The sequence below is a fragment of the Falco punctatus genome, assembly GCF_963210335.1.
Source record: "Falco punctatus genome assembly, contig: scaffold_27, whole genome shotgun sequence".
Lineage (NCBI taxonomy): Eukaryota > Metazoa > Chordata > Aves > Falconiformes > Falconidae > Falco > Falco punctatus.
The window spans coordinates 1,216,962-1,240,664 of record NW_027660117.1 but is presented as its reverse complement, the minus strand read 5'-3'; positions in this window follow the sequence as shown (position 1 = coordinate 1,240,664).

The window sequence follows — 23,703 nt, the reverse complement described above, 5'->3', positions numbered from 1 at the left end:
ACTACACCTTTGTAAAACGACTGCAGCAAGGACACTCCCAGTAAGTTGAACAATGGTTTACATTTTAGCACTGTTTATGCTCTGAACAGTCAGAAATGTTCACAATTCAGGCAGGAGCTCACTAGGTTCCTTCTCAGTCAAAGGAAAGATTGGACAAGATATATATATATATATCTTGTCTAATCACACACACGTAAAGTCTGAAAGTCAGAGCACTGGTAATTCACTGTCCTTCCAGCCAAATCCATCAGGCACAGGTCACCTACTATCCTATCCTGCTACTCTAGGATAGGAATAAAATAGCAAACTTAAGTTCTGACTATGACCCAAGAATCTTTCTTTCTGTTCTTTCTAGACAGCAGGCCATGAAAACACTTGGCCCAATCCAAAAAAATGCAACAAATCAGCAAAAGGTAGTTAGAAGCAAATAAAAATCATGCCCATCTCTTTAGAGAAATAGCCTGCCAGGGGAAGAAGCTTTAAATATACTTAACAGTTGTCCAGCAGAACAATAGAGATGTGAACTGAAAATACATTCCAGTAGGCACATCTTCCTTTCTGCTTCCAGTGTAATCCCACTAGAATACAGATTGTTCCACACTGCAGCATCTAACACAGTTTATCAAAGGAACATTTGAATCCAGCCTCTCAGAGATACCAGCTTAGTGTTAATGAGAGCCCATTTAGATAAAGAGCAGCAATACCGGGTGAGACAAGAGGTCTCTTCAATACTTCAAACCACATAAATTCCCTCTGTCACTGGCGGAGTTATCTCTCCCCACAGGGACACCAGCTGTCACAGGCTTTACCCAAGCCAAGAGACAATATGCCACTCAGGCAGAGGGGTTATTAACTGCTGATGTGGTCAGATCTGTTGTGAGGATGTAACAGCTCTGGTACACTTACATCTACCACTGTAAGCATTTAGACTTGCTAAAGAAGGGAACTAAGTACAACAGTTAGTAAAGGATACAATTCCTTTACAGATTTGCAGGAGCTCCTCACAAGCATACCAAACTCCATAGTGACCTGCATCCTGTCACCTCAGCATTTCCCAGACTACTCAAGGCTGCCTTCCCTTTCATTGCATCTGTCGATTCTTCTACCTTTACCTTGTGGGATATCATGCTCCAGAGAGTCTAGAAAGTCAGTGGATGGGTCGAGGTCAGCCTTTTCCAGCAGGGTTTTATCCTTCAGGTTAACAGGCTCAGTGAAATGGAAATAGGAACTTAACTTTTTTGCCTCCATCAAAGAAAGACCTGCAAACAGCCACTGATGACCATTAACAGAGTGAGCTAGGCTAACGTTCGTCACACCATAGAGTATCATATCGTTTCTCTAATGCCCACAACATAGGAAAGAATCACAGTCTTTCTTCAGTGGACTCCACAGAAGACCAAAGACTTGCCGGAAATGGGTGACATCAGTCATCAATGATGTGCATTGCACGCCATGCTAACTGCAGTCCTAGATGAGCAATGGGCACTGAGTTGAGACCAACCCTCTGTGCCCGTTTGGTTACAAATCTATATCTAGAGAACTCGCTGCAGCTATAAGTGCTAACCGCTGACATAAACTATGCACAGCAATGGCGGGTCCCACCTTCCCGGTGGCGCCGGCGGGCGCAGGCGGCCGGTGTGCCGGGGCTGAGGGCCCGGGCGCGCCGGGAGCCGCGCGGGGCCGGTGTACCTCAGTGCCTGGCACGAGGCGGCGGCCGTTCCCGCGCGGTGCGGGGCTGAGGGGAGCGGGGTGGCCGCGGCCCGGAGGCCGTGTGCAGGCCTGGGGCACCGCGGGCTTCGGGGAACGGCGGAGAAAGCAGGGCCCTGGAGAGCCTGGGCAGGCAGGGCAGGCTGTGCCGGGCCTGTGGGGAGCCAGCCCCGGCCCTGAGGGGCAGCAGCCCGCTCGAAATGCGGTTAGGGGTGGCTGCCCTGCCTAGGTCAATGGCCTCCATTTCAAGAGGCCCAAATCCAAATGTACGTCCAAAAGCAGGAGGGCATACGATTACACCACAAAGGATACCACAAAGGGCTCCACCTTCCTCATTTGTTACATGAACGGCAGAAAAAAAAAAAAAAAAAAAATTAAAAAAATCCAAACCTCTGAATCTCATTACTTGCAGTGTCTTTTTTACAGTTCTTACCTAGCTCGTGTACATCTATAATCAATTGGCTCGTTTATAAACGACAGCACTCTTTGTGCTTTCACTCTTTGTGCAAGTCACTCTTTGGGAGCTCATTTTGCTGAATCCCATACAGACAGCCATGAAACAGTCCCTGCCCTTGCAACCTGACTTAGTACAAAATGCAATAAATAATGAGATTGTGTGGGTGTTTAAACAAACAGAATTTGTTTGACATCTTCAGGAAGTTGAAGCTTTTATATGTGTGCATTATATAAATAAATATATGTGTATGCACTTACATTTAAATCCATTGTCACATCATAAATTCTTGGGTTTCTTTTTCATATGTTTCCTGTTCATTTCTAAGGAAAACAGTGATCCTGGAACTGCTGCCTGTAACAATCATCACCTGCTGATCTGTCACGTGAAATCTTTAAGGAGCTGTGCAGCACACAATCTGACCCATTAGTTTTATGTACGCCACACAAAAAGCGACTCAGATTCCTGAAGATGAACCACCTCTCCTAGACACGAATCAGGCAGAACATGTAGGAGTGACTGCAAACTTTCTGTCCATGCTGTCACCTACCACTGTGCCATAGTCTGATTCTCTCTATGGGAATAGGCATTTTCAGGCTTTGTGAGCTCATTCAATCACTGATGTCTCTAGAATCACATGTTAATATGCTATGGCTCTCTGGCTAGTAAACAGAACCGCAAACCAGTCAGAGTCAACCTGAGATCTGAAGTGAATTTCTGCCACTGTCAACCACAGCTGGATTCAAACCAGATGCTAACAGCTGAGAGGCTCTTTAGCCTGTTATGGATCTTCTAAGCCACCCAGTGTCTAGTTTTTGCCAGTCCTGATTGAAGATTATCAAAAAGGAAATCTATAGCTTAAGGAAATTCTTCCTGGTTCAGTGAAGTCTGGTGGGTAACTGTACTCTGCTTTGCTTTGTCTTGACCCCAATTACTGAACACTGATAAGGATCGGGAAGTAAGTGGTTGCATTATTTAACAAATGAAAGGTCAAAAGCGCTGCTATTCACTAAGGTCAGAGGTTACCATCACTGTTATTAAACAGTTTGAAAGCAGTTTCTCCCATCCGTTGCCATCCCAGGCTGGAGCAGCACTCGGGCAGCCAGGAGGGGAGAGAGGCACCAGGCATCATTCAGCCGGCTGCTGGCTAGGCGGCTTTGCGTGGACACCTGCTTCAGGGAGGGAAGGTGCCATGCTCCAGCAATGCCCAGCAGCTCCAGTCAGAGGACTGAGCTCTCCTGCCTTTGCACAGAACGTGTGTGTACCTGTGTGCCAAACAGCTTTAGCTCCTCCCAGCTCCACTCATTTAGAGCTGGCATCATTTTGGGTGAGAAATCAAACTCAGGTTCCCTTCCGCTCGTCTTGAGCAAGGTACTGAATGAAGCTCACAGAACTGTTTACAGCATCAGAGTTAAAAATCCTGAAGTACCTGTAAGTTAATGCTGAGTGCACAGTGACTCCTGTATGCTTGCACAGCTTTATAAAACATTTGAAAAAACTTTCAGTGATTTAGGAGGAAGCTAGCTCACCTTCCTTTGCATTCTGTAGTATACTGATCTCAAGAGAAAGAAAAATAGTTATTAATCCATGTCAGCATTTCTGCTGGTACAGATTAAGAAGGCTACCCTCAAAATACTCTTGCAGGACAAACTGTTTCACTGTCCTGGGCACCCATTAGACTGACACTGCTCACGAGTTATACTGGTATCCACCATCCAGGTCACTTCAGTGTGGTGGGGACAGGCTGCAGTTGGTTCTGATGCACCAAGAAATAGATTGGGGTTATTCCTCCCAGGTGTGTTGAATATAAGGTCTCGTTTTCCTTCCAGTTATCTCAAAAGTTCGGACTGTCTGGCTTCAGAAACAGTGTGGTTTTGAATCATTTTCCTGCGTGTAAGTCATTACTGTGTAAGGATAGTAAAAGATAGGAAACAAGAAAGAAAAGTACAGTTTTTCTCAATAAGGAAGGCATGATAGGTGGCTGCTTGACAGAAGGGGAGGAGGTTGTGGGTGACGAACAGTTGGACAAACTTCAAGAGCTGCAAAATGAAGCCTTGAGCTGTGCTGAGCATGAAGTAAGGAACTGCAGCCAAGTAACAGTTTAACAGGAATGGAAGGGACCAGGGGTGTCCCTACCTGGTATAATATAGACGCTTTCCTCTGGTTTGGAGATCGTACTGAATACAGAAAAACTCTGGGAATACTTTGACTGCAAGCTGTCCAAAGAATGTGGGTCTTTTGGCTTGTCTGGGACCAGTGCCATTGTCTCCATTACTGAGACCGGAGCTAGCTGTGTGCAGTCACTGGGAGACTCGGAAAGGAAGGGGTGAAGGTACAACGTGTGCTGTGGGCTGGGTTCCTCCACATCTAGAATCGAATCCCTGCAGTAGCATTCTCAGTAAGAAGGCAGCAAGGAATCAGGCTAGTAGGTCAGGATGGGAACAGCTGTGCTGAGATAAGAGAGGAATCTGTGGGATGACTGTGACAAGTCTTCCCTGGAGATTCTCTTTGGCGTAATCCGGGGCAGACATTATGTGTTATACTGCCCTACTCAGGAAGAAGGCACAAGAGCCAAAGAGCTTTGTCATTTTGTGACATGAAGTTTTCTATGTCTTTAAGGTTCATTTCATATTTTTCATCACTCCCCTAATAGCCTCTGTCTTCCTGACTGCTCTTGGCACAGGGGACAGGTAAAGAGTTTACTGGGGTAAGAAGTACTAATGTGCTGATTATATCATCTTGCCCAGGCATCACATGAGCAGCTGTGATTCTTCCAGCTGGCAGCTGAACACACACGTCTGTCTTTGCGTTTTTCAGGTACCCAGAGGGGTGAGATGCAGCCCTCTGACCTTGCAGCCACCATACTGCCAGTCAAACTGCCAGCAGTCTGAGTAGGAGGATGCTGTTGAGGAACCCTGGGAAAGACAAAACAGGACGGTGAGAAACTGCTACGTAAGTGTAGTCCTGGCTGTGATTAGGTTTCAGGAGGATTTAATGCATTGGTATAGGTATTAGCCGCATTTCAGGCTGCCCATCATCCTAGTGTCTTGGCACTAGCAGTTAATATATACACAAATATATACTCCAATATAATAAAGGGGTTTTAGACAGCCTACGCAAGGACAGGCACTGCATGAAATACTGCCAAATTGTTTTAGTGATTCCCTGGAAGCAGCTTGCTGACGATGATCCCTGGTCTTTGCAAGTTCAGTTTTTATGGCTGACACTCATCTTGTCTCTACAAGCTGCAGTTGCTACAGCAAAGTGGTGGAAGAGCATGTCTTATAGTGGCAGGGACCTGAACGATTTAGGTTTTTCAGAGCCATGACCAAGATTACATATGACAGAGAGGAATGAATCGGCAGCCATCAGTAAGCACAGTCTTGGTATAACAAGGTTGAGTCAACTTGTCCTTGGAAGAAAGCCCAACAAGTTTGCAGCTTGCAGATGGCTCCAGGCAGAACCTCTGTAAACCATTTAAGCACAGGGGCAACGAAGACCTGGGTGATGTGTGAGAAAAGCATGCAGCAAGCTGATGATGGGATAAGTGTTTCTGGCCTACTGCCTGAGAGCCCAGAGCAGAAGTAAGGAAGCGAATCCAGGGGAGCTCTGGGATCAGAGTAATCAACAAGGCAGATCTCATTAATTAAAGATGACGTTTTCAGAAAACATGCTCCTTCTAGTTAGCTTTGCTTTTATCTAGGCAGAGGTTATTCCCGTTGGAGATATCTGCATCCCTCCCTTTGCCAGATAGTCAGAGACCACTGGCCTTTTTTCATGTCACTTTCTATAGCGATTGCCATTTCCAACACCTTTTTTTTTTTTTCCTCCTCAGGAAAATAGTTCCCAGTCTGAAATTTCTGCTCAGTCTCAGGCACCTGCTTAGAACTATTAATCTTTAAAAATGTGCAGGAGCCAGACACCAGCTGAGGTGGGGTGGGTGGCTTCAGATGACTGTCTGCACCCTCCAAGCATCAAACACGCAGAGACCTCTGCTGTGTTTGCATCCCTGTCTCTGAGGCACTGACTTTTGTCAGCGGAGCTCAGGCATCTCCTCAGCAAGCCTTTTGCCTTTGTGTGGATTCACTCCTCCAATCTGCTGCTGAATTGCTTTGTTTGAGCAACCCAGCTGCATCATGCTGATACTTTCATGTGGTTTCTTTTCCCAGTAATGGAGTGGAACCAGGTAAATTATATCTGAAAAGGGGAGGAAAAGAGGGCTCCCTGCACAGCATCTGCTGCAGAGTCTGTCCCTCCACATGCACTGTATGGCCCTCACCCTGCCAGCCTTGGAGTTGCTTAGCGCTAATAAAGGAGGGGTTTCCTCCTTTTTACCGCAAGACTGAAAAATATGTTCTGTCTAGTTCTGGAGAAAATGTTACTCCTCTGAAATTTCCAGCCTTTCTTTGCTGCCTGTACTCAGTTCTGGGCAGAGATTGAGGACATCTGAGATGACCCAGGAGAGAGAACAGCAGAGACCTCTGCCTAAACTGTTTGAATAGCTAATACCCTTTCCAAATACTGGCACCTGGGAATCCTTTAATGACTCGGATGGTGCTTTGGGTAGACTGAATATCTCCTTTCAGAAACAAAGACTTACTATTATCATGTATTTGTCTGACTTAAATCTTACAAGCAGTTAGAAAGTAACCCTTTCTTGTATTATCTTCCTGGCCCTGTGCTAGGTATCACGAGGCCAAAGTGTCCTCTCATTTACTCTGATTTAACGACAAGTGTACGTCTATATTAGGGCAGATACTTCAGATTTACATCAAATTTTCAAAGAGCAGAATTTGTCCCTATTCCTTTAGTAAAATCTTAAACACACACTGATCATTCAGAAGGGAATTATATGTGAAAAATTCCAAATACTAAATGGATGCGTGCCTCCAACATAGCTAATGAAAAGCTAAGTAATTATTTGTAACTGAGAGGAGAAGGGTTGTCACTGAAAGAAGTAATAGACCACCCTGTCAAATTTATTTTATCCTCTGTGTTGGGCAATTGTTTTAATCAGCTGAACCTTTATTGACATTTCTTTATTGACAGAGCTCCGGTAGGAGAAATTTTTCTTTCTTGTCTGCTTAGAGACTCCTACTTGATCTAAAGAGAGAATGCAGTCTGTGGTTTCATGGGCATGCATGAAGACTTCTCTTAATAAGTTACGATCTTTTGACATTTATTTCCTACCTCTCTCCTTCTTGCCTTGATTTGTTTATAATTGTCTGCATCGCTCCCAAAACCAGATTAACTCTATAAAATCATAATTTCTAGGCTTGAGCCACACAGCTCCTTGCAGACTCCAGCCTTTCTTGGTTTGATCTCTTTTCAAGTTTTCTGGTCTTTAAGTAAGTGAAAGTATTCAGAGCAAAAAAAGCGAGCAAGTAAATGCTGCAACTTAGAAATTTTCCTTTACATAAGCCTGGTTTACACCTGTAAACTGCAAGGGTGGAGGGTCACTCTGGGTTTGTTCAGCACCTAGGAGAATTAATCCTCCCCCCAGTCTCACTTGTGGCCTTTAGTCTGTATGAGAATACAAGTGGTGTCACACATCATAATGACTACCAGTTTGCTTTCCTGCTGTTAGATGTGCCTTTAGTTCTGCTGGCCTCTACCTCTGGATTTCCTGCAACACAGTAACCTTGAGCTTGGCCAGCAAGGGCTGGAGGTCATTGTAGATCTGAACTAGGGAAGTTTCCTCAACAACAATAGGAGAAATCACATGCCCAAGCCCCCACCGTGAGTTTGTCAATGCAGCAGCACAGCACTGTGCCAATGGAAAATGGGGTGGGTCTCACACAGTCAGTTGTTCGGGCTTTATAGCCAGCCACAGGGCAATTTCACGCTCACAGCAACCTTTGAGGCAGAGAGGCACACCGGAACTGTGAGTCGTGGGACCGTTTTCCAGCTCAGAGGCCCAGATGCGCACTGCAGTCACATCCTGGTTGCTTGACAGGATGCAGCCTGGATGTGTAATGGTCTGCCTTCTCTTCCCTGCCATGCTTCCAGCTTTCCATTCAAAAGAAAACTGGGACTGAGGGCAGGGGAGTGGGTGTTGTGGTGGACTACTGGTTTAGACAGCCATAGTGTGTCTTACGGTTCACCTCAGACTAATAACAACACATTGCAAAGCTTGGCCTGGCACAGTAGAATCGCTGTGGGATGGGCTGTTGCCAACTTCTGAGCACCTGGGACATGCAGACTTGGACTACGGTGGTGCTTGTGAACCAAATTTCCTTTCCCAGAGAACCACCACGAGGCAACTTCAAGCACCATTTGTTTTACAGCTACTTTTACACTACCAGCAGGGATGAGTTAAGGTGTAATTATTTTGGGAGAGAGAGAGAGCTGTTTGGGCCAGTACTGACTGATCTGGATGCCTAGTTCTAGGACTTAAGTGGGTCTGTCTGTACAAATGCCTAATCAGTTTCAAAATACGAAACAACTTAATGTTTCCTTCTCATTTGGCCATAGCTTTATTTTTGCCCCTGTTAACCCAGAATCACATCTTGGCAGCTTGAGTTCATTTATCTTTGAACTGATGGGCCACAGCTGTATGAACTTGGCTGAGGGCAGGTGAAAGCTGCAGCCTATTTCAAAACATTATCTACTTGATGTAAGCAGAAATAGGAGCTCAAGTGGGCTGTTAGATGTGTGTATTGCTGAATGGTTAGAAGAATTGTGCTGTGAAAATATCTGAAACCAGAAACAGTATCTGGGTTAAGATACAGGTTTTGTGACAGCCAGAGGCTACCAGTTGAAAGCTAGGTCTGGCAGAAGTCAGTAGCAAAGCTTTCATTGATTTTGCTGGAACAGGATTTCATCTGTGGAGTGCAAATGAGGAGCCAATGGGACGGCAGTAGCAGAAATGGCAGTAAAAGAGTTGTGGTGAAGTTGGGTATGATGCTGGATGTTTTGTGTGGAGAAACAAAATTATAAATCTACAATATGAACTTGATGAGAAAGTTAAAGTGGTCAAGAGGTGGCTACATGCTTTGTTGAAAAGCTGTGAGATAACATCATGGGAGTTGATGAGAGTATGACCTAGGTTCTGGCCATTGGGACTACCTCTCTCCCACAGAGAGCTCACAGCTGCTTCACGTTACTGACTAATACGGACTCCTAAGGGGAGAGATGCCTCACAAATTACTTGTTGTGAGAGCACAACAGCATGGTTCAAACTCCCAGAGGACTTCAGGTTACAGTTCTATAACAGTGCTAAAGTCCATTGAACTGATTGCTTAAGCCAGAAGTAACCTTGGCTGATGACTAGCTCCCTTGTATGCTGTAGAAATCCTACCTTGTAAACATCCGTAGACTTCGTACCCACCAAGGCAGCCCCTCTGGTCCCTCAGTAGTAAGAACATCAAGGCACACATTCCTACCCTGTAAGAACTGGTTCGGGAGAAGGCAGCACGCAAGAAATCTTTTTTCTGTTTAAACAGCACATCCTTGGGTGCTATGAACAACTCGTGAATCGTAACATTATCATTTCTCCTCTCCTCCACTGTTCTTAAATGGAGATCTTCAATGCTAATAGAACTTGAAAGTAGCAAGGGAAGCTTTTGTTTGCACATTTAATAAGTACTTCTCTTTTTGAAGATCGTATTTTATAAGGATTCTTTCTGTGCATTTTTCTTATGACTCTAGAGAAGGCCTGGGTGGATAAAGAAATCTATCTCCCTTTTAGGTGCTGGGTTCCAGAAACAGATGTGAATTGTGTTCTGTGGCCAATTCATGTTGATTTTTTTATTGTTACAGCAGTTGGGTCAAAAAATAATGGGACTAATGAAGGCAGTTGAGACAGCAAGCCTGTGGAAGTAGGGAGCATGCAAGCAGCAAACGTGAATTTCACTGAACTGAACTGATTTTATACAGCAAAAGCTTGGTAGATAGTACCCTCTTTGTTCCACAAAGAATAATGCACCCCTCTGAGCCTTGCTGTTGCAAGAAGTAAGCAAAATTTGAAGAGATGCCAGCCGTTTAGCCTGGCCTGCTTAATCTTTGTGTGTTTGGAAATCCTGTGGAAGTCAGGGCTCCTCCAGCCCAAGTGGAGACCACAACAAGTATCTGAGCATCTTTTGTGTCCCTGCAGGGAGATCTAGCAGATATGGACACACAAGCCTTTGCGAGCAGAGACAAAGAAGGGCTTTGACCCTCTGTAGAAGCACTAGAACTGTGTCCACTTTAAATGCTGTTTCTGCTGAAAGACTCTTGGAATTTGGAGCCTTTTGCAGGACCTAAATGCAGGAATCCAGTGAGGCCCTCGCTCTTTTTATTCCCTCTGCCTCTACTGGAGTTCGTCCAGGCTTGTCACAAGCTGGAACTGTCTCTCCTAATTTTGGCAGCAAGAAGGTGGAACTTTTTGGGTAGCCCTCTTGATCTAAAGAAACACAAAATGCAGAGGTGCCTAGGGCTAAGAACAGAGTTTTCATGCTCAAGGAAAATACAAAGTTTCTGGTCTTAGGAACAAACCTGCATGGGAAGGATCTGGAAGTAGCCTGTTGCCCAGTGGTGTGGAAATGTGTGTGGTGGACAGGCAGCACTGATCATCGGGGGATGCGGCAGCTGCTGTGTCTGGCATGCACACACAGGTGCTATAGAGGCTCCTCTGTGCTCCTCACAGTTCCAGGAACTGGAGGAAAAGCAGCCAGGAGGAGCAAAGAGAACACAGACTGAATAATCAGGAAAAGAAGATAAACTGTTCTGAGTGGCAGCTGGTTTTTAGAGAACAGGCTGTGTAAATACCCCAAGGGCCTTGTGCATCATCCCTGGGAATCTAGTCCCCAGAGAGGGTCTCAGCTGGGTCACCGTGCCACTCCACACTGGAGGTATGTTTACTTCTGCACAGCCTTCATTGTTTCCTGTGAGAACATTCCCGTGCTCATAACCAATATATGCCGACCTTCTAACAAGCAGTGTTTCCTTTCTGTGTCTATACACATCTGTCCGTGCCAGAAAAAGCTTCCAGATAAATTATTTACTGCTCATGCTCTTCTAAGCATGGAAGGCAGAGGTGCAGTCCAATCCAGCTTTTCCCAGCATTGAGTGGGGAGACCAGCCACAAATAACAGGATTCTTCATTTTGTCTTCCATGCATAGGTGACATACAGTGTAGTTTCTCCACCTGTATGTTCTTATACTGGAAGGAGTTTGTAGGAAAAACTTGCCTGAGAAAATTTCTGGCATCGCATGTACCGACAGCCCTACACTGATAGTGTTGCAGTGGTTGGAATGAGTGACTTCTGGAAGAGGAATGCAGCTTGCCAGCACAGTGTAAGTTTTGCTGCCTGCTGTTAATGTTGCTTCTGGCTGTAATTGTGCAAACCATTATTCAATGAATATTTAACAAAAGGTATCACTAGTTTGCCTTTCTCATTTACCCTTAGGTCCATTTTGTGTCTGCTATGTCCCTTCTTTTTCTTTTCATCCTTTGCCATGTTTCCCTCCCCTCTCTCTGTCCCTCCCCTGGATCTCCATCGACGTGTCTTGTTACGTTCATTCCCTGTAATTCATTTGTACTGGTAGACTTGCCAGTGCTGGAGGCCCACAGCAGTTTTGGCACTGGCTTTGGCATGATCTCCAGTGATCTTGACAAAAGAGCTGACCCCATCCCGGAGCTGTGGGTTTCCTTATGGGGCTTTGCAGAGGCCCCACAGAGCAGGGATGGCCGAAGGGGAGGAACAGCTGAAACGATTTACTATCAGACCATTGCTTTGTACAAGCTGAGGTTTGGATCAGATGACCAGTGCTGTTGAAGCAGTGCCTAGGTGCTTTCTGGCCCTGCATGGCGCTTGGGCTGTAGTTGTAGCAGAGACATTTGGTCTTGCACCAACCAAATCCTTGGTCGCTCTTCCACTGTCCCTAGGCTGCAGTTCCGCCATCCTCTTTCACACTTCTGGTACCTGTCATCACCCAACACCTGGTTCAGCAAAGGAGCTGTCTGACAGAAAACTCCCAGTGACTGATTTACTCTAGGAAATTAATACATAAGAAACCCTTCCTAGCACGGTCTACACCAACAGCCTCTCAAGCATACTGCAGTGCGTTAGGCATGCTGTGCTTACTCCCTGACACAGACAATGTCCCTGCTCTAAGAAACTGTCAGTCTGATTTAGAAATGAAAAATGGCAATAGAGAGTAAGGAAGAAGAGAGATGTCCTTCATGGCAGGGATCTGCCCTGTCTCCAAAGCACGCACATTACTTAGTGTTTATTTCACGCAGGGGAAAGGAAATGGAGATTAACTGTTGTCTTCACTCTACAAGTGAGAGGCAGGTAGTAGAAACAAACCAGAGAGTGGAAAACAAATGTAAAGAAACAGCTTGGACATTCAGAAAAGGAAGCGAAAGGGACTAGGGACTAACAGCATGGTGACTCGTGGGATCTACTGCTGAAATTACTGTCCCACTCCTTAGTTCTCTATCTAAGACCCACACAGTGTCAGTTAAGGACCTGAGTCATCCTCTTGTTTATTGGCTGTTGATGGTGCCCACAGGCTCTAAATGAGAACAGATAATTACTTGCATTTACTGCAGTACCGGGGAACTTCTGCAGCGGATCAGAATCTAACTGTTCTAGGAATAATACAAACAGAAAACACTGAAGCACAGAAAAAGCAAAGTCCCTTTCAGTCTAAGTAGATGAAAGAAAGAGCTGGAAAGCATTATCACCTCCTTTTCATGGATAGGAACTAGAGCATTAAGAGATCAAATAACCTGCCCAAAGTCATAGGAAGGGTGAGCCAGGAAGTGAACCCAATCCGTCATGAGCCCTCGCTTGCAATCCCATCTCTTTGCATAAGAACTCTGCTCCACCTGTGTAGGGAATGTGGTCACTTAGGTAACAGGCAATAGTCTGAAAGGGGCATAGATCTCCCATTTTAGGATGCAAGTTAGTTTTAATAAGGTATAAGAACTAAACTTTGGGATTTCTGTAAGAACTGATGCTGCTAATGACTGGCTACTCAATTCCATGGACCCATAAGAAGGACTCAATCAGATTATCTCTATGTTTATACTCACTTGCATTTGTGACTTGCCTAAATCTAACAACTTACAGGAGGTGCAATAACCACCTAAATGCTAAGGACATTGTTTTGGAACAGGAAAACCAGAGAACTAAAGACTTGGAACAAAAATCTGGTTTGTGCTATCCTATCTATTTTCAATGGAGATTGTCCTGAATATCCTCTTGAAGAAATCCCATCTGGAAGCTGCTGGGGAATGAAAAAGACAGCTTGTTTTTCCACGGGCTGAAGTGGTTGCAGCCACTTCTTGTGTTGCAGGTGGGCAGCGGGCATGCAGCTGGTGGCTCCTGTGAGCCCATCAATTTGCCACTGTCATCACAGCTGCTGGAGATCCATTCCTGTATCCTGCCCTCTGTAAACAGCAGCTCATAACCACAGAGCACCAAGTGTCTCTGGTCCAGCATCAGCTCAGGGAGCCAGAGAGCTGCTTGCTGAAAGCTGCCTTCTGTTTGCTTGCAGACCTGTCAATATTTACTGAGTGAGGCTCCACTTTTGCCCAGCTGGAGCATGACAGCTTTGCCACTCTTGCACTCAGTGGCCCTATCTCCCAGCATTAACATCAGGAGGTGATGAGTGACCAGGCTGGCCTGATAAATGAGAAGAGATCTGCAAACAGAGAAGAGCAAACACTTCCTGGGGGGCTCAGGACATCTGCTGAGAAAGATGTTCTTTTTTGCAAGGATCAGGTAGCATATGCTGTTGTATCAGGAGAGACACAGAAAGGTGCTGTTGGTGGTGTTGGGTGCTGGGGAAGTCCCATCTGTGAGCAGGGGTACGCAGTGAGCTATTAAGGTGGCCCTGCAGGGAAGGCACGGTGCACTCTCAGAGCTGTAGCCGTGTCGCTGGGCTTTCAGCATAGCCCTGTGAGCGCAGAAGCCTGGAGCGTGCAGCAAGGAGAGGGGACAGACAGTCCAAGAGGTGCACCGGCAAGGTTGACCCCCTCTCCTGTTTCTGACTATATAGGAGATGGGGAAGGCAGGACACAGGACACACTTGCAGGAAAAGCTGCAAGGCAATTTAAGGAAAAAAAAAATAATGCTGGAAGGCAATGAGCTCCACTGCACGGTTACAGCTGCAGTTCCTCAGTTACCAAACATGTATGAGTGAGCCATTACATGCAAATAAAAATCAAGAGGCCAGTTTCACCCATTAAGTCTTCAAGCTTAATTCTCTGGGATTTCACAGCTATTTGCAGATACTGTAGTGGTGGGTACATTACAATTAATTGTTTGAATTTGGCTGGAGCTTGCTGGCATGTTCTGCTCTGCATTAGGCGGACAATAGCTCCCAGTGGTGGGTACTGGCAGAAGTAAGGGATCACTAAACAGTGAAAAGGGCTTAGAAATATTGAGGGAGAATATTTAAAAAGAGAATAAACTGTTCAATTTGGGCTGTTTCTTCTTGGTTAGTGGTTTTTTTCATCCCTCTAGGGAAAAAAATTTAAATGACTGAAGACTGGGCCTTTTTGTACTAAGTGACACAGGAGCACAAGTTCCTCAGAAGTTGGCTGACGCACCTTTAAACATCTATTAGAGATGTCAGTGTGGGTGGCAGCATTTCTGTGCAGATTCAGAAAAAAAGAGAGGCTGGGCAAGGAGAATATGAGGAGAGGGAGTCCAGCCATTATATGAGTAAGTGGTGGCTTGATACAGCAGAGTGCAGAGTAAGGGAGGCAGGGATAGAGAAAGTATTGAAAGGAAGGCTACGGACAATGAAAGGAAGGCAGGAAAAAGATACAAAAATGGGGAATAATGTGGCTTATGCACTAAGTGAAAAAAACGAGTTTTGGCAGCTGAACTGTGTATAGAATCAGGCAGTGTCAGTAACCCATTCTGGCTTTTCTGATGGGCAAGCTTTGCACCACGGGAGGTTTAACCTGGTTTGGGACTAATGATCCAGTGGTTCAGATCTCCTTTCTCATTATGGATTGGATGGTTCACCTCAGCGGGGCCCAGCATTCCACAGTTAAATGCTCATGCCTTATGATGACAAGGATTCATTTAAATGAATTTTTACAGAAAGGGCACCCCATGAAACAAGCTGCCACAGCAGAAAAGGGTACCCGCAGAGCCATACTTGGTACTGTCCTCTGAAGAGCAATGCAAGACTGCAAAGATCCCAGCCTTGCTACCCTGAGCTAGCAGAGCCTGAGTCAGACAGCAGCTGCCCAGGGCTGCCTCCCAGCAGTAGGGTGGGCAAGATCAGCCAACATCTGTTCCCCTTTAATCTCTTGTTCCTTTACGTTTTGCTGTAGCACTTTTGTGTGTAATGAAATGAATTGCATGCTCTGGCACATCCTCAGCCACTCTCCTGGACAGTGGTTCCTCCGGCACGCAGTGCTGCTGGGAGTGAAGAGCTCTCGGAGGCTGGGATGCGTCAGGAGACAGCGCAGGCTACAGACTCAAGTGTGTTCCTGATGGCCCAGCTCCTCCTGCCCCACCAGATCCAGCAGGAGTCCCAGGGCTTACCAGACCCCATGAGGAAGAGGCTGAACTGTGTAAGTCAGCTCCCCTTCATGTCACGGCTTCCAGCTGTTTTGATTACAAGGGGTTTGTGTCAGGACAACCTCCAGGGCTTCCTTTCACTCACACCCCATTATGCAGTTAGTGTCTGCGCCTGCAGGGTCTGCTCGCCTGGAGCTACTGACACTTTTAACCTCAGGCTTATGCATTGAACTGAACATACTCAGTTGTGTTAGGAGAAATGGAAAGAGGGGAATAATATACTAACAGTCTTCCACAAAGGTCTTGCTTCCACCACTGCCTCCAGAAGTTCACTGTGACCCTGGGAAGGGAGCCAAAGACATTCTCCCGCTAGAAAAACAGTCACAGATACTCTGTGGCGTCTTTCTCCATTTAACCCCCCGCTGAAGGAACTCACAAAGCAGCATCCAGGGCAGCAGCCTGGAGTGTGAAGGCTTGTGATACAAAGGATTTAGACAGACTTCAGGAGGGGAGGTGCTTTTCTCTGCAAAGAATGCATGAAACTCTAGATAACTTCCTTCTGCCTTGGTGGTTGATGGTGTCCTGCAACTCCTGCAGGTCAGGAAGCATAGGAGGATAGTATTAACTGTCTTCCACCTCTGGGCCTTTCAAAACATGAGGGCCAGGATCCATGCAAATGCCTGTCATCCAGGAAATCACCAGCAAGAGGAACGTACACAGAACTGAACTTAGCTGAAGCAGTGAGGCACCAGCTTCTGCACGACAGCGTGCCGCACTCAGAAGCAGTAATGATGGCAATATTGCGCATGGAAGAGCAGTTCAGATGGAAAAGGGATGTCAGGAATACACAATGGGACAGATAATGGAGGCTAGCAACCCCAGAGCAGCTCCAAAGGATTGTGAAATGACCCTTTTCCATGTCCAGCTGTAAGACAAACTGGCTGGGTCTATATTCCCAAAACTCAGAGCAAAGGAGGATGAATGAAGCATGAGGCCTCCAAGCCTAAGAGGAAATCTGCTCTTTCAGATTTCCTAGACCAACATAATTTCACACTGGCAAGTGTCTTTGCTTTGGTGGACGCATTCTCCTCCTCTTGAAGTCAAAAAGGGGTAGTGTGGGACAACAGCACTCTGCAGCTAAAGTAAAAGAGTGAAAAAACACCTGGAAAGCTGTGCTGCTGCCCTCCTGTGCTGATTCTGGCTGGGATAGGGTTAATTTTCTTCATAGTAGCTAGCATGGGCTATGTTTTGTATTTGTGCTGAAAACGGTGTTGACAATACAGAGGTGTGTTCGTTACTGCTGAGCAGGGCGTACACAGCGTCGGGGGCTGTTCCGCTCCTCACACTGCTCCACCAGCGAGCAGGCTGGGAGTGCACAAGAAGCTGGGGGGGGACGCAGGCAGGACGGTTGACCCCAACTGGCCAAAGGGATACTCCCTACCGTGTGACATCATGCTCAGCATGTAAAGCTGGGGGAAGAAGAAGGAAGGGGGGATGTTTGGAGTTATGGCATTTATCTTCCCAAGTAGCCATTACGGGTGATGGAGCCCAGCTTTCCTGGGGATGGCCGAACACCTGCCTGCGGTGGGAACTGGTGAATGAATTCCTTGGCTTGCTTTGCCTGCGTGTGTGGCTTTTGCTTCACCTGTTAAGCTGTCTTTATATCAGGCCACGAGTTTTCTCACTTTTACTCTTCCAATTCTCTCTCCCATCCTGATGCCGGGAGAGTGAGCGAGCAGCTGTGTGGGGCTGAGCTGCCAGCAGAGGTTAAACCACGGCACCTGCTCATGCGTCCAAGAGGCAGGAGCCAGCAATGGCCGTGACCTGTTGGTGATGCACCAGTGGATATTTGGACACCTTTTCCTGTCCCCATCTCTGTGCTAGAGGGAGGATTCTGGACTTTCTCACACCTCCTCCCTCAGGGTCTGTGCAGCGGGGGGGGTTGTTATGGCTGGGGAGCACATACAGGTGTGGAAGCTATTGCTGTTCCACAGGTCATTGTTCAAGGACGCGATCCTTTTTTTTCTTTCAGCCTCACAACAGCTTTATTTTCCAGAAGCCCTGAAAACAGGATGTGATGAAATCAAACGAACCTCACTGACTGCTTCTCCCAGGAAAACAGCCTATGGGCAAGGACCCTACAAAGCCAGGAAGGAACTGCCAGGAAAAAACAAAACAGTCTCCTAGCAGTGACTTCCCCTCCAGCTAGGGAAGCCTCTGCCATGTCTTCCATAACAAAATAGTTTGTATCTCCCTCTTCATGTCACTGCACAGGTCAGGTACTTGAATGCATTGCCAGATACCCTTTGTATGTTGCTTTGCAACAGTGGAACCTATGAGTAGAAGATACTAGAAACCAACACGGCGCCATAAGCACTTCAGTACTGGTCTGCTTTCCCCTTCTCATCCTCAACTCAGACATACCCCGTTTGGGAGCCTGCAGAGGGTGCTGGTAAAGAACAGATAGGGCTTTATGTTGCCACAAAAGCCATGAGTTAGTGCCCTCTATTGGAAAATCACTTTTTTTTTTTTCCTAACATCTTCTCACTTTGCAGGATAGGGACCTGTCTTACGGGTTTATGTGCTCCGCCGGCTCCCAGCTGCTGTGTCATGGAGGCAGGAAAGCCTTTGAGGCACAGAGCTGCCCGCACCAACTACCCAGAAGACAGAAAGAGAAATTTGTCCTCTTTCCTGGGAACCAGTGGTTCTCAAAACAAATGAACACTCGCTTGGTTTGCTTTTGCTTAAACAGAGATCCAGGCTTGAATCAGAATTAGTCAAAGCAAAAGCTGTTTGCTCTTTGATCATTAATCTTTAACAGGAACCTGAAAACAGTGGATGGTAGGGATAATGCTCTAGCAGAGATGGTGCATTAGTCTGCCTCCAGGGTCTGAGATAGGCTGATGTATTTGAGTGTTAACTCCTCGATCTCAGGGAAAAATATTGCTGCAGACTGTAGGAAAAGGATCTGGCTAGCCATATTTACAAATAAGCCTTCTAAGAGGAGACAATAGATTTGCCAATCTTTTTTTTTTTTTTTTTTTTAAAGGCCTGTCATCATTGGTGCAGTTCAGTCCTATAATGGGACTGTTAGAAGAATTAGGATTTTCTTTCTTAAGTAGGGGATCTGTGAAGGGAAGGAGGAGTTGCTGTCTTTTATTGCTTTCCGTTTGGAGTAGTTACTTGAGCTTGGTTTGCTTCCCAAATTTTCAGGCTCCATCACACTTAGGGCATGCCTACCACAGCATCAGTGTTTAACTGCAGCGTAGCAACTGTATTTAAACTCTTAACAAGGATGAAGTAACAGCAAGACAGACTTCAGAAAGGCCAGTCAAGTCTAGTCAGGGGCTTGAGCAAGCTTGTTAGACCACACTGCAGCTGGCATCCCAATGACCTGGAGCTAGACGAGTCTGCTGGTGTAGCATTCCCTTCTCCAATTGCATTTTAAATAAGAAACATCTTGTGGATCCTTCTGCAAAGTCCTGATGTATAACAGGGCACTCCACATGCTGGACAGGTCCAGAACTGCTCCTTTTCCAGGGCTCTCCAGTGGCCCCAGATCACCCTGAAGTTTTTGGCTCTGTGCTTTTTAAGCAAATGAAACCCAAACCCACGCAGGGAGCTCTGCACAAAAAGCTCATTTTCTTGCTGGCACGTTCCAGGGGGTGGTGTGGTCCCATCACTGGCTAAAGGAGGTAGATGGAGGGACAGAAAGGGAAGAAAAGGAGAGCCTGATATGGGGAGGTTTGAATTTGAGTGCCAGGTGGGTGATTGACAGCTGGCAGAGGGAAAAGTAGGGGAAGAGATGTCTCTCAGCTATACCAGTGTCCCTCAGACCTCACCAGCAAGGGATACTGAGAGGGGAACAGAGCAGGAAAGCTGGTGCGGTAAGAGTTAGTAACTGCAAAACCTGCACAAAAACACCCACTTGGTGCCACAAGGGAGAAGGATATGGCAGAAGTACGGGCTGGGCTTGGACGAGCAGACAGGAGGTGCCACCCCTGTACTGCCCTGGTTTGTCACACTTGCTTTACTGAGCACTGCTAACCTGGGCAGGCTGGCACCTCCTACCAAATGATGGGTCATGCCTCTGTCTTAGCACCATTTCCTCGCGTTGTGCTTACAGGAACACCCAGAGCCTCCCCTCCCCCTGAACACCGCGTTAAGCTTTTCCCTTCCCGAGCAAAGAACGGATACTAACCTATGCCCAAGTGCCACAGCTTTAGCTCTGCAGCTCAGCTCTGCCTTCAGCCCTGGCACAGCATGATCCTGCCGACTATGTATGTTCTCAGGTTGCTAAAGCCGCTCTTTGAAGAGGCTCAGGCAGCACCAGGCTTGCAGTGTCACAGCTCTGCTAGCTTGCCCAGTGCATCCAGCTCACCCTGCCTTATCCCTCTCAGCCCCTTGCTGTGACTCCTTGTGCCTCCCTCCCACCTGGTCAGGCAGCTGGGGAGGGCTGCTTGCCCCGAGGAGGGACCAGGCTGGACGACTTCCATCATGGCCATCCTGTGGACCATTGGAGGTGCTCAGCTGTGTGCACGCTGCACAGTGCCCAGTTCCCAGTCCCCTTGGGTCCCTCCAGCAAAGCCCTTCCAGCCCACAGCTTGCTCCTGGTTCACCTGGACACCTCATCAGCCACTGCCATGAGGCTCTGCCAGTGTTGTGCCATGGTACACAAACCCATGCAGTGAAGAAGCCAAACCTGGACTGCAGGGCAGGCAGGACTTCTCTGTCTCCTCTCTAGACCTCTCTGCACACGTAGGTGGCATTTCACATCGGTACTATAAATTCAGCACTCCCTTCCACTCCGTGTTCTAAGCACCAGCTCAGCGTTTGCACAGGGCAGGATGCCTCCACTACCCTCTCCACCAGAAAAATAATTGTCCAGAATCAGAGCGTATGGTGATGTGTCCCACTGGCTGCCTCCAACCACTGTCATGCCTGATCAAGGGCCCCAACACCTGCCTCCTTGGAAAGGCATGAGAAGGTGAAGTATCCCTGTCCTGAAATCAGTATTGCTCTAGAGCACCCCCACAAATACGTCGCAGGCTGGCAAAGAAGAAAGATCCTTCTTGGGGCCATATGTATTTTGAAAGTTGTGGATGGGGGAGAACAGCTTGGATTTCTTGGGACTTTCTTGAAGGAATGACTTCTCTTTTGTAAATCATTTCTTACTTCGTGGTATCCCTATCTTCCTGCCCACCCAACAGTGGTCTGCTTTACTCACTAGTCATCTCCTGACTGTCACGTAGACTGTGAGCTGATCTCCATGAGCAAGGGTCTGTGCTCCTGGCCCGCACTGTCCTCACCCTGATCTTTCATTAGAGAGTCAGAATATGAATACTTCCAATTCACAACCCAGTATCTCACAGGTAGGAAAAATGTAAGAGGAAGAGCAGGCACATTTTCCTTGCCTCATTTCCACCAGTTACTGGTAGTTCTATCTCCCTTTATTACGCTAAATAATTTCTCTTCACTCCTCAAACATTTGAAGGCCAGGATCCTGCTCCTAGTCAGTCATCCCTTAGGCAAACTAGATTTTGCTTTTGTAACGTTTTTTCTGCATAGTAGCTCCAGCCTCCTAATCATCTTTGTTGCTGTTCTTTGAGCTGTTTCCCAGTCATCACAATTTTTCTGGTAATGGGGTCACTCAAAGTGAGTGCAATATTCCAGGCACAGGAACCCTGTGTGTCCCGTTGCGTCTGTGATGTTGCCCTCAGGTGGTTACTCCAGAGAGAAGATGCAGCTTTAAAGAAACCATCCAGTGTCTTCAGGACAGAGATTTGCAACCGCATGAGAGCTGTGGAATGGATAACTCTGCACTCTTTTAAGTGATGCCTTTGTGCCAGAAACCAGGATTACACTGGCTTTTTCTGGCTCTCCATCCTGAGCTCTAACTCTCAGTGTTTAAAGTGTATTTCACCATGTGGATGCTGCTGTGCTTAAAGAGCAGCAGGAATAATCTCAGCTTCAGTGAGCCACACAAACCTGAATGGAAATCCTAAAACAAGAGGCACAAGAACTGACGGATTTTCACCATCACCAACTTTATTAATACTAATTTTATGATTACAGCTACTTGCCTTGGTGACATTTTTCAGCAATTCTTTTTATCTCAGAATTCTATGCATCATAAAATTACATTTCCTTTCTTTATTACATCAGGTGTTGTGTAACTCCCAGATTATAATCCATGTCAAGTCATGAAGGGTGTTCAGCAGGTGACAAGAGACTTTATTAAAGGTCAAATTAGTTATTCATTATGTTAGTCTCTCCCCTGACTCAACTCTTCATAAAGCTAAACTGTCCTGCTCACTCATTCCTTTCTCCTGTTACAGCCTCCACTGTCCCAGTGATTATGGTGCCAGGTTTTTTTCTGCCTTTTCTATTCCTCTCTGCCCTTTTGTTATGGAAGTGACCCTACTTAACACTGATTTCAAAGTGGGGATGCATAGCTGATTTATTTTGGAATTGTTACGGTGATATATACATTCCTGACCTATTTAATACACGACATCTTATTTTGGCTTTGCTTTGCTCTGCACTGAGTTTTCTCTCTCAGCACTGTGCTGTCCACAGAGGTGCCTGGAGTTTTTCCCTGAAATCAGCTCTAACTCAGAATATTTCATTTAAATATTAGGTCAGTGAAATATTTTTTCCAGCTTCCCTTAACTTATATTGGCATACAGAGAGTTCCATCTGCAATCACTTTGTGCCACTTACCCAACTTTTGGTTCATTCCTGCTCCCACTGAAGGCAAATGCCAAAACATGAATTAGATTTCAGAGCAGCAGCCTTTACTAGGGGCTTTTGAAGTTTTTCCCAGTCGTTCTCTATCTTACATAGATTTGGCTGCCTCACTAAACACTTCATCCTCTGGATGCGGTGCAAAAGCAAGCGGTGGTCTCGTCAATGGCACTGAAGATTTCACCATTAAAACCAAATGAGCTGGACTCGATCATTCTTGGCTACCATATGTCTCAGCACTGATCATGGGGGATGTTCCTTCTGTGAGCCTTGCAACTCCTCTCACTGCAACACTGCTAAAAAATAGGTGCTTTCTCCTATGTTTTCTTTCACAACTTCATTTTTGTTCCTTGCTTCCTGCAGAACCAGTGCTGGTGCAATCACTGGGTATGTCTATAGATGTGTCCTCTCAGTAACTTTTTGATCTGTTTGCTGATTTCACCAACTTTGGCAAGCAGACATTTCAAAATTAGTTCTGAAAGGTGTTTCTACACATTTCATGAAAAGTGATTTCTTTGGAAGTGCAGGGGTGATTTTATAAACATACCTAAAGGAAACAAAATCTTAGAACAATTCAATTGTTAGAAAGTTTTTGTGTTTGTACTTGCAAAATACAAATTCTTTGTATTTGCAAATAGTAGCTGTATTTTGCAAATACATGTAGGAAACAAGGCTTCATTAGTTACACTGCTTGTGGAACTGCTTATTAATCTTAGGCAAGGATTAATCCTGCAGCTGTTGCTGCCCAGTTTTCTTAACAGCCACTTGCAAAGGGCTTTATCCTTGTACCTTTGGGAAGGGCCAGTCAGTTACGTATCTGGGATTTTGCTTAGAGAAGTCTTTCCAAGAATGCTGAAAAGCTGGAGGAGAAAAAAAAATTACACTTACAGATTTGTTGATAGAATCTTGTTTACCATATTCAGACCAATATCTTAAAATACAATACCTAATTATTTTCCCAATTGTATTTGTGGGTCCTGATATAATGCTCAAGGTCCATAGTGCTGCTTTCTTTAGGTGAGATATCTGCAGTGCTGTTATTACATTATACTCAAACGTCCCTCGTTTTCCAGACTAGATGTTTTTAATGAAAAATGAAAATCATATCCTTATGTCAGAAGTTCAGCTGATTCAGTCTTCATTCTCTTAATGCCTCTGGACCTGATGAGTCTCCTCATATTACTGTTGTTGTTGTTATACAATGTAGGCATAACAACTAATAATGGACAGTAGGAAAAACCATAGAGAAATAAATAATTTGGGAAGAAGGCCACAAATACTTCCAAACAGCTAACACAGTTCCCCAAAAGGGAGGTAATAACG